Source organism: Meles meles, chromosome 2 (genome assembly GCF_922984935.1).
Source record: "Meles meles chromosome 2, mMelMel3.1 paternal haplotype, whole genome shotgun sequence".
NCBI lineage: Eukaryota > Metazoa > Chordata > Mammalia > Carnivora > Mustelidae > Meles > Meles meles.
In genome coordinates, this window is record NC_060067.1 from 64,193,263 (window position 1) to 64,203,728 (window position 10,466).

The following is a 10,466-nucleotide window of genomic DNA, read 5'->3' on the forward strand; positions in this document are numbered from 1 at the left end:
ACGTGGCGGTTTTTGCTGCCCATTTTACAGGCGAGGAGACTGGCTCCAGGCAGCACAGCAGGGAAGCTGCGTCACTGCCGGCAGCTTGGGGACCATGGGGACTGCCCCCTAACCCAGCTGTGGAAAGCGGGTTTTGGCAGACACGCAGGGCTGCGGTGTGTCTGTGAGTCTCCAGGAGGCATGCTCCTGGCTCTGGACACACTTGCGGGTGGGCACCGGGAGCCGCGCTTGCGGTGTTGCTGTGTGGTGCGATCTGGGCAACCTCAGAGTCTCCCCTGCACCGGGCCAATTCTCTGTCTCCCCCTCCAGGGACCTTCTGGCCATCCTCGCAGGGTCTTGGTCTTTGTCTCCGCTCAGATGAACTTCCCGGAGGGTAGGCTGGACTCTGGGGCTTGGGGATGTTATTATTAAGAGATACCCCGTTCTCTCTGATGACACCTTTCAATCCCCCAGTGGCAGCTGGGGCTCCTCTACCAGAGAAACAGCTACTGTCAGGGCCACACCAACTGGAAGCTAATGTTTCAGGCCAGCTGGTTTCCCAGTACAGTAGACCTGTCCCTGCTGGGCCCTTGCCTGCTCCCGAACCTCTCCAAGTGGTCCATGGGGATTATTCCCACACATCCCCACTACAGGCATACATGCACCATTGCATCCCCACTTCACAGGCGAGGAAACAGGCACAGGGAGATGAGCGACTCAAGCAAGATAGCACAGAGAATGAGAGCTGAAGAAGAGCTTCCCACCCAGGCTTTGCTGAGCCCTGCCACTTAGCCTTTCTGAGCCCTGGTTTCCTGGTTTGAGGAATGGAGTCACTCCCAGGCTGGTGAAGGGAAGCTGGAGCTGATCCCACCAGGAACGTGCCCTGAGAACTCCAGAGCACAGGGCACAGGGGCAGGATGGCCATGAGCATTCTCTTTCCCAGTCAGTCCTCCAGCCAGCCGCTTCGAAGTCAGGAGGTTCTGATCCTGAGAGGGAGAGGGCAGGAGTGGAGAGGAGCCGGGTGGCCCTCCCGGGCTTGGTCTGAGGCTGGCGGGATGGGTGGGGCTGAAGCGGAGGTGTGTTCTAGTCCTCGGAGGGTGACCAAAAGAAGGAAACCTGGGCCACTGAGGACTGGAAATTAAAAGAGACTCTTCCTTTAATCCTCTCTCTGTGGCTCAGGTACCCTCATCAACTCACGTTACCAGTGAGGAAATCAAGGCACAGAGTGAGTGAGTGACTTGCCAAAGATCACACAGGAGTCCAAGACCAGATCTGTGTTCACTGATCTTGGCTGCTGTCTCCAGAGGTGTGAATGCAGAAATTCATCCACATGCCCAGGAGGGGACCTGGAAGCATTTACTGTAAGCAGCAGCACTTGGCAGAATCCCCCCCAACCATAGTCAAGATCTAACAGTTGACCTTGTTCTGGTGCTTCTCCCATCCCTAAACCCAGGAGGGAGTGGAGAAACCAGTCTGGATGCCGTTTTACAGGTATGCCATTGTCACCCGTGGGCTCATGTACTCATTTACAGATGAGAAAACTGAGGCTTGAAGGGATAGTGGGATTTGGCCAAGGTCATGCAGAAAGTCCGGGCAGAGTCTACATTCCTGATTTTAGTCCAGTGTTCCTTCATTACTTCATTCATTGACAACTGAACAAGACCCACACACTAACAAGCAAGTATGAACTTCATCAGGTAGAGCGAGTGATCGCAAGGGAGAAAATAACAGGATGAGGACAGGGAGCACAGTGAGGTAGTCAGAGTGGACCCCTCTTCTGAGGAGCAGTGTGGGCAGGGATCCAAAAGGGGAGGAGGAGCTGAGAGTTCCAAAGAGCCAAAAGAAGACTCCACCTGTAGAGTGACCAGCAAGTGCAAATCCTCTGAGGCGGGAACAGCCAGTGGGGCTGGAACTGGCCTTTGGTGAGTTTAGAACAGGAGCCCTACAGGGTCGGCTTTGGTTTTCAGCAACTCTGTGGGGCTTTAAGGAAGAGAGTGGGGGCTGAGTAGGAGACATCCCCCCAGCTACAGGAGTGGTGATGGTGGCCTGCCAGGGCCAGAGAGAAGCTTTTTCCTTGGCCTCTTCTCTTCTGTGACAGACCTCTGTCCCACACCACGGAAGGTGTGAGAGTAAGCTGAGAAGCAGCCCCGGACCCCAACGATGTTTCTTGTTTCTCAGATTCTAGACTCTGCGGCTTGGCTCCCAGCTCCGATCCTGGAGTCTCCCTGGACTCTGCAGAGACCCAGCGCCTCCACTGTGGGGCAGAGTTTGTGTGGGCTTCAATTTTTGCACTGAGTTCATCTGTCCATGTCCTCTCCTCCTGAGAGCTCTCTGAAGGCAGGCTCTGGTTCAACAGACTTTTTTGTTTTTTATGCAAGTGCCTAGTAGGGTTTTGGGAAGGGAAGCGAGGTCCTCATCTCCTGAGTGACCGTTTAGTCTGAGCCAGCTTCTGTACCAGGCATCCCACACTCGTACTATCACTTGATTCACTGCATGGCCTTAAAAGGAAAATATTCTCTTTATTCCCTCTCACAGACGAGTCAGTTGTGGTCCAGAGATGCCAAGCAACACACTCAAGGTCACCCAGCAACTTCTGGATGAACCCGCAGGACCCTGGACTCCTGACCGGGTTCTCCAGTTTTCCCACCTGCTCAGGGGTCTCGGGGAAGAGATTCAAGAGATGGGGGTTGAGCTGGAACCGTCACCGCGCGGTGACTCGGTGGGACGCAAGGAGGCGCCCCGGGAACCTTCCTGAGAGCTTCCGCTCCTCCCGAAACTCCCTTGAGAGGCTGGGCCTTCAGGCGCGGAGATCTAGTGCTCCTCCCGGTGGTAAAGCGGCTGCCCTGGGCGGGTGTTGCGGGCAGCGAATCTGCGCGGCTGGGTCAGGAAATTCCCGGCCCGGTAACTACTACCAGGTTTGCGGGCGACGGCTTGGGGCAGGTGCGCCCGGGTGCTCCCCGGGTGTACGGAGTTGCCCCTGCGCCGTGACCTCGACTTCTAGGAGGTGGACCCTGGGTCTGACTTCCGGAGGTCCCCCGACAGCAGGGCGGGGGAGACGGGAGGTGCAGATAGGACGTGAGGACCCCGCAAAGGGGTCGCTTTTTTCTTCTCGCTCTTCTTTGCCCCTCCAACTGACTTTCCTTTTCCTCTCTTTTATGTTATATCCAATATGATTCATATACTTTCTTTTTTTTAATTTTATTTGTCAGAGAGAGCAAGCGAGCCCGAGCGGAGCGCGCACAAGCAGGGGCGTGGCAGACAGAGGGAGAAGCAGGCTCCCCTCCCAGCAAGGAGCCTGTGCGGGACTCCTCAGATTCCGTGACCCTGGGATCCTAACCTGAGCGGGAGGCAAAGGCAGACGCTTAACTGACTGAGTCACCCAGGCTTCCCTGATTAATTTACTTTCTTATGTTAAAAAGTTGTAAAGTGGCCAGTAGAGGTTCTGGGACACTCGATCCTTTAACCAATTATTACTGTGTCCGGCTGGCTGAGTGAGAGGTCCTGGGCACGACCCTGTGACAGGACAAAGTGACAGTCCCTGAGCAGTTCAGGATGAGACTGGATGCCTCTGGCCTGGGACTGGAAGGGAAGAGGAGACTCCCAGACCAGGTGGTACATGATGAGAGGGCGTGTGGGGGTTCTTCCTGGGGATGGGCTGAGAGGACGTCGTTAGATTGAATACAGAACCTCCAGGCCAAGGGACCAGCAGGTGCACAGGTCCCCAGTCTCTAACCTGGGCAGAACTGTGAGGCTGTGACTATCCTTCAGCGGTAGAAAGTGACTGGCTTTCTGGTAGAAAAGTCATTTATCTTGATCTGGTAGAAAGTGATTTATCTTGATCAAAAACATCTCCGCTTTTAAACTGATTCACAATGCTAGTCATCTCTGATCTTCATCATCGAGCAGCCGTAAAGGCCATGCTCGCTGCCCATTTTTCAGATGAGGGAACTGTGGCCCTGTGGGGTGACCTGGTCACTCAGTGGGTGAGGGAGTCCACCTGGAGTGAGAAGGCAGATCCTGGCCAATCTAAGACCCCCCAGCTGATTTCAGATGAACTGGCCTCGGGAGAGTACTTAGATCTGTGCCAAGCAACACACTCAAGGTCATGTCTTTAGGGATGGGTCACAAGGAAGATTCCAGTTCCTGCTGGAAGTAGCAGAGCAAGGAGCAGATGGAGGAACATCACTGTCTTTGGAGCTCTGGAAAGGGTCGGAGATTACTGGGTTCTGAAGATCCAGAATTTGGAGGTACTCACGGATCTTGGGGGGGGGTCTTCAATTTCCTGTGTAAAATCTGATCCTCCTGGGTGGGGTTCGAAAGTTGCTGGAGTTCTGGGTTCTCTCTGGCAGGGGCCCGACTGCTGGTCCAGCACAGCACTGGCTAGGCTCACTGGGATTGAGAGCGTCTTTGAAAGAGTGACTAGATGAAGCCCTTCCCCCCATCGCGTCTGGTGAGCTGCAGGGCCCATTTCAATTTCCTTGGGTTGGCTTCATGGGCCAGTGACCAGGACAGTCACACAGGGACCCACTCTCAGAAGGGCCTCAGCTTGGGGTCTAATGCTGCAGGTGCCACCTTAAAGCTCTTAGGAAGTTTAGCTTTGAATTTCTGTTTTATGAATAACGTCTAGTGCTCTGGGGGCTTGGACCTGTCACCAGCTGCCTCCATGGGACAGTTCTTGGCTACACGCTTCCCGGCTCCCTAGTGAGTCAGTGCTGTGTGCACACCCCTATGGCATTTAGAGGTAAAGCAAATGTTGGGTGGGCAAATTGGGGGTGGTTAGCTTCCTGCCCACCCTTCATCCAGGTGCCTAGTAAATTCCAGTACAGAGATTTCAGTACCCCCAGGGATCACCATCTGAGATGGTTGGGGCAGTGGGTCCAAAGGAAGAGGAGGTTCTTAACTTGAACTTCCCACCACTGTTGAGACCTGGTGGCTGGCCAAGGGGAGGCCCAGCCGCTGGATGGACTGTGTGCTTGAATGCCAGGTCACAGTTTGGGGCCCTCAGGTGCCTGTGTCTCCCTTCACCTGCCAGGATGTCTGTGAGGGCACAAGGGGGAGTGACATTAAGTAGCCATAGGAAAGTCCAGGTCGGGTCAAGAGTAAGCGTACAAGGGAAGGAAAAATTTTATACATGAGTACCTTTAACAGCGCTTCCCCCTACAACACCTTGCTTTTTGAACTGGGAGCTATGCATTTTCATTCGGCACCAGGGCTTATAAATGATGTTGCTGCTCCTGCCCCCAACTACTAGATGGCTTCCAGGTAGTTCTTTCTGGAGTCTCGTGTGCCGTTGACCGGGTCAGCAGATCTGAAACTCCAGGGGTCTGGGCACAGGTAAGAGTAACCTCTCAGCTAATAAACAAGTCTTCATAAAATCGGACGCCTCTTTCCCCATGAACCTCAGATTTACGAGGAGGGACTCTTGGCAACATGCCAACAGGCACTGCTGCCCAGTTCAGGAATGATGTGTCGCCCCCCCCAATCCCCCCCCCCCCCAGGGAACTCTCTGGAACTCTGGGAGTTCCATGCTCAGAATCAGAGATCAAGTCAGGCACACGGACCCCCAGCCGTAGGTGCACATCTTGAGAGGAGGAGGAGGAGGAAACTAAGGGCCAGAGAGAGTTGGTGACAGTCTTGTTGTCACACAAGGAGGTGAAACAGAGTGAGGTCAGGCTACTCAGGTCTCTTGGTCCAACTCAGTCCAAGACCTCTTGCTTCAGGAATCCACTGTGAAGGGACTCCCTCACCAGTTTTCCTTCTGAAGCCATGGAGGGAAAAAGGCATATTCCTGGAAGGGATTCTGGAATCCTCCAGCCTAAGCCTCTTCTCTGCTCTTTGAAGAGAATCATCTGAACATCTCTTTTACATACTTCTTTTTTTATTTAAGACTTTGTTTATTTGATAGAGGAGAGTACAAGCATGGGGAGCAGGAGGGAGAGGGAGAAGCAGGCTTCGGCTGAGAAGAAGCTCGATGTGGGGCTCGATCCCAGGACCCTGAGATCATGACCCGAGCTGAAGGCAGATGCTTAACAACTGAGCCACCCAGGAGCCCCTCTTTTTCATACCTCTTAAGAGATGGCTGTGTGCCTCTGTAACTCTCTGCTTTATATTCTTTTCCCTCCTAGTACCTGTCACCCCCAGACTGAGGTCTGTTCTTTTCTTATTCTTATTCTTATTATTTTCTTTTCTTATTCTTATTATCTGTTCTTTTCTTGTCTGGTTGCCCCACTGGGATGTTCAACGCTGACTCCAGTGCATACCATGGGGGCTGACACATTGTGGATGACCAATGATGATTGTTGAATGAATAAATGAATGAATGAAGCCAATCTCTACGTCTCTGCTTCCTTGTACATTTCCAGGAATGAGATGCTCACTACCTTGTGAAGCAGTGAATCCACCTCTGTCCACTCTGTCCACTCACTTATTTAGCATTTATCATACCCATAATGCACCAGGCACCGTTTATTGAGCACCAAATATATACCAGGAACTGGGCCAGCACTGGGAATGTATTTGTGAGGAGGGGAAAAGGCTGAACCTGTGTCCTTATGGAGCCTAGATTCTAGGGGGAGACAGACACTAATTGATATGACACAAATACATGAGAGATAATCATTTTAATAGGTAACATTCATTATGCTAGTTAATAATCCCCCTTAACGTAAGATCACTTCTGCCTGTGGAGATGTTATGATCCGTCTTTGGCTGGAAGGGGAGTTCCAGCTCTGAGAGGAGGGGATTGAAGGCAGACACAGAGGGAGTGGAGCTGCCATGGAGGGAGCGGAGCTGCCGCAGAGGGTGCAAACTCGGGCCCAGGGTTCAAGTCCAGGTGTTCTACCATGTTCCAGATGAAGCCTTCTTCTTATTCGGCCGAGTCTTCTTGTTGCATTGTCCCAAGTTCCTTTCTGTCCTTTGGAGGTATTGCGGCTGAGCTCAGTGAAAATAAGCAGCTTCTTCATATTCCAGTCCCTGGCTGTGCCCTTGGATGCATCTGCTCCTTCATGCTGCATCCCACCACCAACTCCATTTCACGCGTGCTGGAATGCATCATCTGAGGCTCCACAAGGACGCTCTCCTCACCAGCTTCACATGGTCGGGAAGCAGCAGCGCCAAGGACCTGGATTCCTAAATCACTTTCGCCACTTCTGGACCAGGTGGCCTTGGGTAGCCAACTTTTCCTCTCTGAGTGCTCATTTCCTTGAATGAGTATGTGCCATTTCCATCTCACCAGGCTTTTGCAAGGGCCCCTTGAGGTCCTGCCTGCAAAGTGACCTCCCTAGCAGTGTTGTCTGGGACAATGTGCTGTGTGTTGTACACTGTGCTTTGCTGTGCTATTTCATCGAATCTTCTCGATGGCCCATTTTATAGATGGGGAAACAGAGGCCCAAGGAAGTGAAGGAATTACTTTGCGGTCACATGAGTTTTAAATGTAGTGGCTGGGACGCTTTCCCAAGTCTGTCTGACTCTGGAGACCGGGCTTCATATGCTTGCCCCCAGCCAAGTGTTTTCTTGGTTCCCGCTATGGTTTTTAAGACCCTCTTGCTTGCTGCTTGGAGGGATCTTGTTGGACACTAAGTTGAAACACTTTACTCCCCAGGTGTGAACCCCCCAATGGCTTCCAATCTCATTCACAGTAAAATGCAGAGCCCTTATTCCAGCCCATAAGGCCCTACATGACTTGACTCCCCTGCCCCCTGTGACTTTCCTGACCACTCATGCCATGGTATCTCCTCCGACCTTCTGGCTATGTCATAAGCACAGCACACTCACCTGTGCCTCAGGGCCTTTACACTTGTCCTTGCCTAGAATGATTTTTCCCCCTGGGTATTTATATGCCTCTCTCTTTCTGTCTCATGTTTTTGCTCTGTTCTCTCAGAGAAGCTGTTCCTGTTCCTCTTGTTGGAGATAGCACTTTTGGCTCACTCTTAACCTGGCTTTCTTTCTCTCATAGAAATCACTATCTGATGACAGAAGACGTGCTTATATGTTTATATATTCTGTTTCTCCCTCACTTGATGCCTAGTGTCAGGAAGGCAGTGACTGTAGTTCCCCACTGGATCCCCAGCACCCAGAAAGTGCTCAGCACACAGTAGGGCTTCAATATTTATCAGTTAAATGAAAAATTGCCCCACCTCATACACAGTAGCAGCCCGAGGCTCTGAATTCTGTGACTGGCTCCAGGCCCCACAGGTCCCAGTGGAGCAGCTGGACAGCAAACTGGGCACCCTTGAATGCTGAGCTCTTAGTTCCTGTCCTTATTGCCGTCCTTTTCTCAGAGGAGGCCCCAGGGGATCTGGGTGTCCTGGAAACAGGAAGATGGGCATGGACAACCAATAGCCTCTGATCTGATGGCTGGCCCTGGCAGGTCTGGGAACCCAGACGGGGGGAAAATGGTAAAGGAGGAAAAGGCCATCATTTCCATGTGGGTCTGCCAGCTCCCACTCATATCTTGCTACTTACCCCTCCCAAGCAGAGGTAAGATACCCCAAGATTCAAAGAAGGGACAGGCTCAAGGTGACAGGTTTTCCTGAGCAGGTGGTGATTGGGGATGCCATTCTCTAGAGCCAGAAAGCTGAGGTTCAAATGCTGACTCCTCACTCACTGGCTGTGTGACCTTGGGCACATTTGTTGCCTCTCTAGGTCTTATCAGTCTTCCCATCTGTGTAATGGTGTTATAACAATTTGTGCCTCCTAGAATCATTAGAGGATTCTATGAGTTGATGGAGATAGGGACATAGGCCTCCATTAGTCCTCAGTCACTCTTATCAGACCCCTGGGACTCAGAAGCTAGAAAGCCTGGGGCTCCTGCTGGACCCTCACTCCACCTCAGCCACAGTGGGAAAAACAGAGGGGAGATCCTGGGAGAAGAGACATATGGACACCAGCACTCTTGTCTTGAAGACCCTAACCCAAATCATTGAGCCTGGCAAAGCAGGAGTTAGAATTGTCTTTGCCAACTGAGAAAGCCAAGGCCCAGAAGGGTTGAGGAATTTTTCCCAAGGTTGCACAATAAGGACTGGTTTGCAGTTAGCCTCAGAGTCTGGATTGCTGGACCTGCACTATCTTCCCATTCCATTTGCACACTGAACTGCTCCTCCTTGGATCTGCCTTCTGCACCACAACTACTGATTTTTTTTTCGTTTTTTTTTTAACAACTTGGATGAGCTGGAGCCTTCAGATGTCTCTAATTCTAGGCCAGGGCCCAACCATGAAACTACAAGCCTGTCACAGAAGTTTTCACCAGGCCCTATCAGACTCTGACCCCTGTGTGATAATGACTGACAAGGATTTTCCAGAAGTGATCAAAATGCAAGTGAATGTGGGAAATCCAACTCAGACGAAATTATAAGTCTTTTAAATCATTAGTACTTGAGTACTTTTCTGTATATGTGATTGGGGGAAAGGAAGTTATTTTGTTTCTGGAGCAACAACTAGGTTCCTCATTACTGTTCCCTTAATTTAATATTTAATGATAGGTCATCCCTTCCTTGTTGTCCAGGGACTACTAGAGCCCAGGGCGGGTAAGTCAATTGCTCAAGATCACACAGTTAATGAGCCAGTATCTGGAATTCATATTAAGTTTTGTGTGACTCTAAAGCACATGTCCTTTCTCTTTACCCACACTGGCTTTAAGTGCCTCTTTAACACATTAATAAGCTCAGAAAGCACTCTGGAAGTGGTGGCAAAAATACAGATCAAGTAAAATGTTTATAAGAAGAGGAATGTTTTTAGAAAAAGCAAACAAAAAACAAACAAACTTGAACCCCTCTTCTCATGTTGATAGTTTTCACTGGAGATTATAAAGAAACAGAAACTCTTAAAATCAGTCTTTGGACTTGTTAATAATGAGCTGGTAAGAGAATGCTAATGAAATGTTATTAGTTTTTTTCTTGTTAAAATCTCATTTCAAATAATTCCGTTCGTCATCCATTTTTTACGAGGAATGAAAACAAATGTTTTCCAAAGCTTCAAACCAAAGTCTCTGTGTGGGTTTCTTGTTTTGAGCCAAATACGCCATGTCTTTTCCCAGCTGGGAATTCCCTCCCCCTGTCCCTCTGTTGCTGCAAGTCCTGCACGTCCTGCTGGTCCAACTTTCTCCTTTTGTCTTAGACGCTAGCTGGCCCTGTCGCAACAAAGTCAAGTCCTGGGTTCAAATTTGAGATCCTTTTTGTTAACCACTAAAACATTAGTTTTTGATGTTTTTAAAAAGATTTTATTTATTTATTTGACAAAGAGAGAATGCACAAGCAGGGAGAATGGCAGGCAGAAGGAGAGGGAGAAGCAGGTTCTCTGCAAAAGCAGGGAGCTGGATGCGGGGCTCAATGCCAGGACCATGGGATCATGACCTGAGCTGAAGGCAGATGCTTAACAGTCTGAGCCACCCAGGCGCTCCTAGTTCTAATATAAGCCATACTTAAACACATTCCCACTGTAAAATAAACAGATACATGAGTATAGAGCATATTTCACTCTTATCCCTAGGG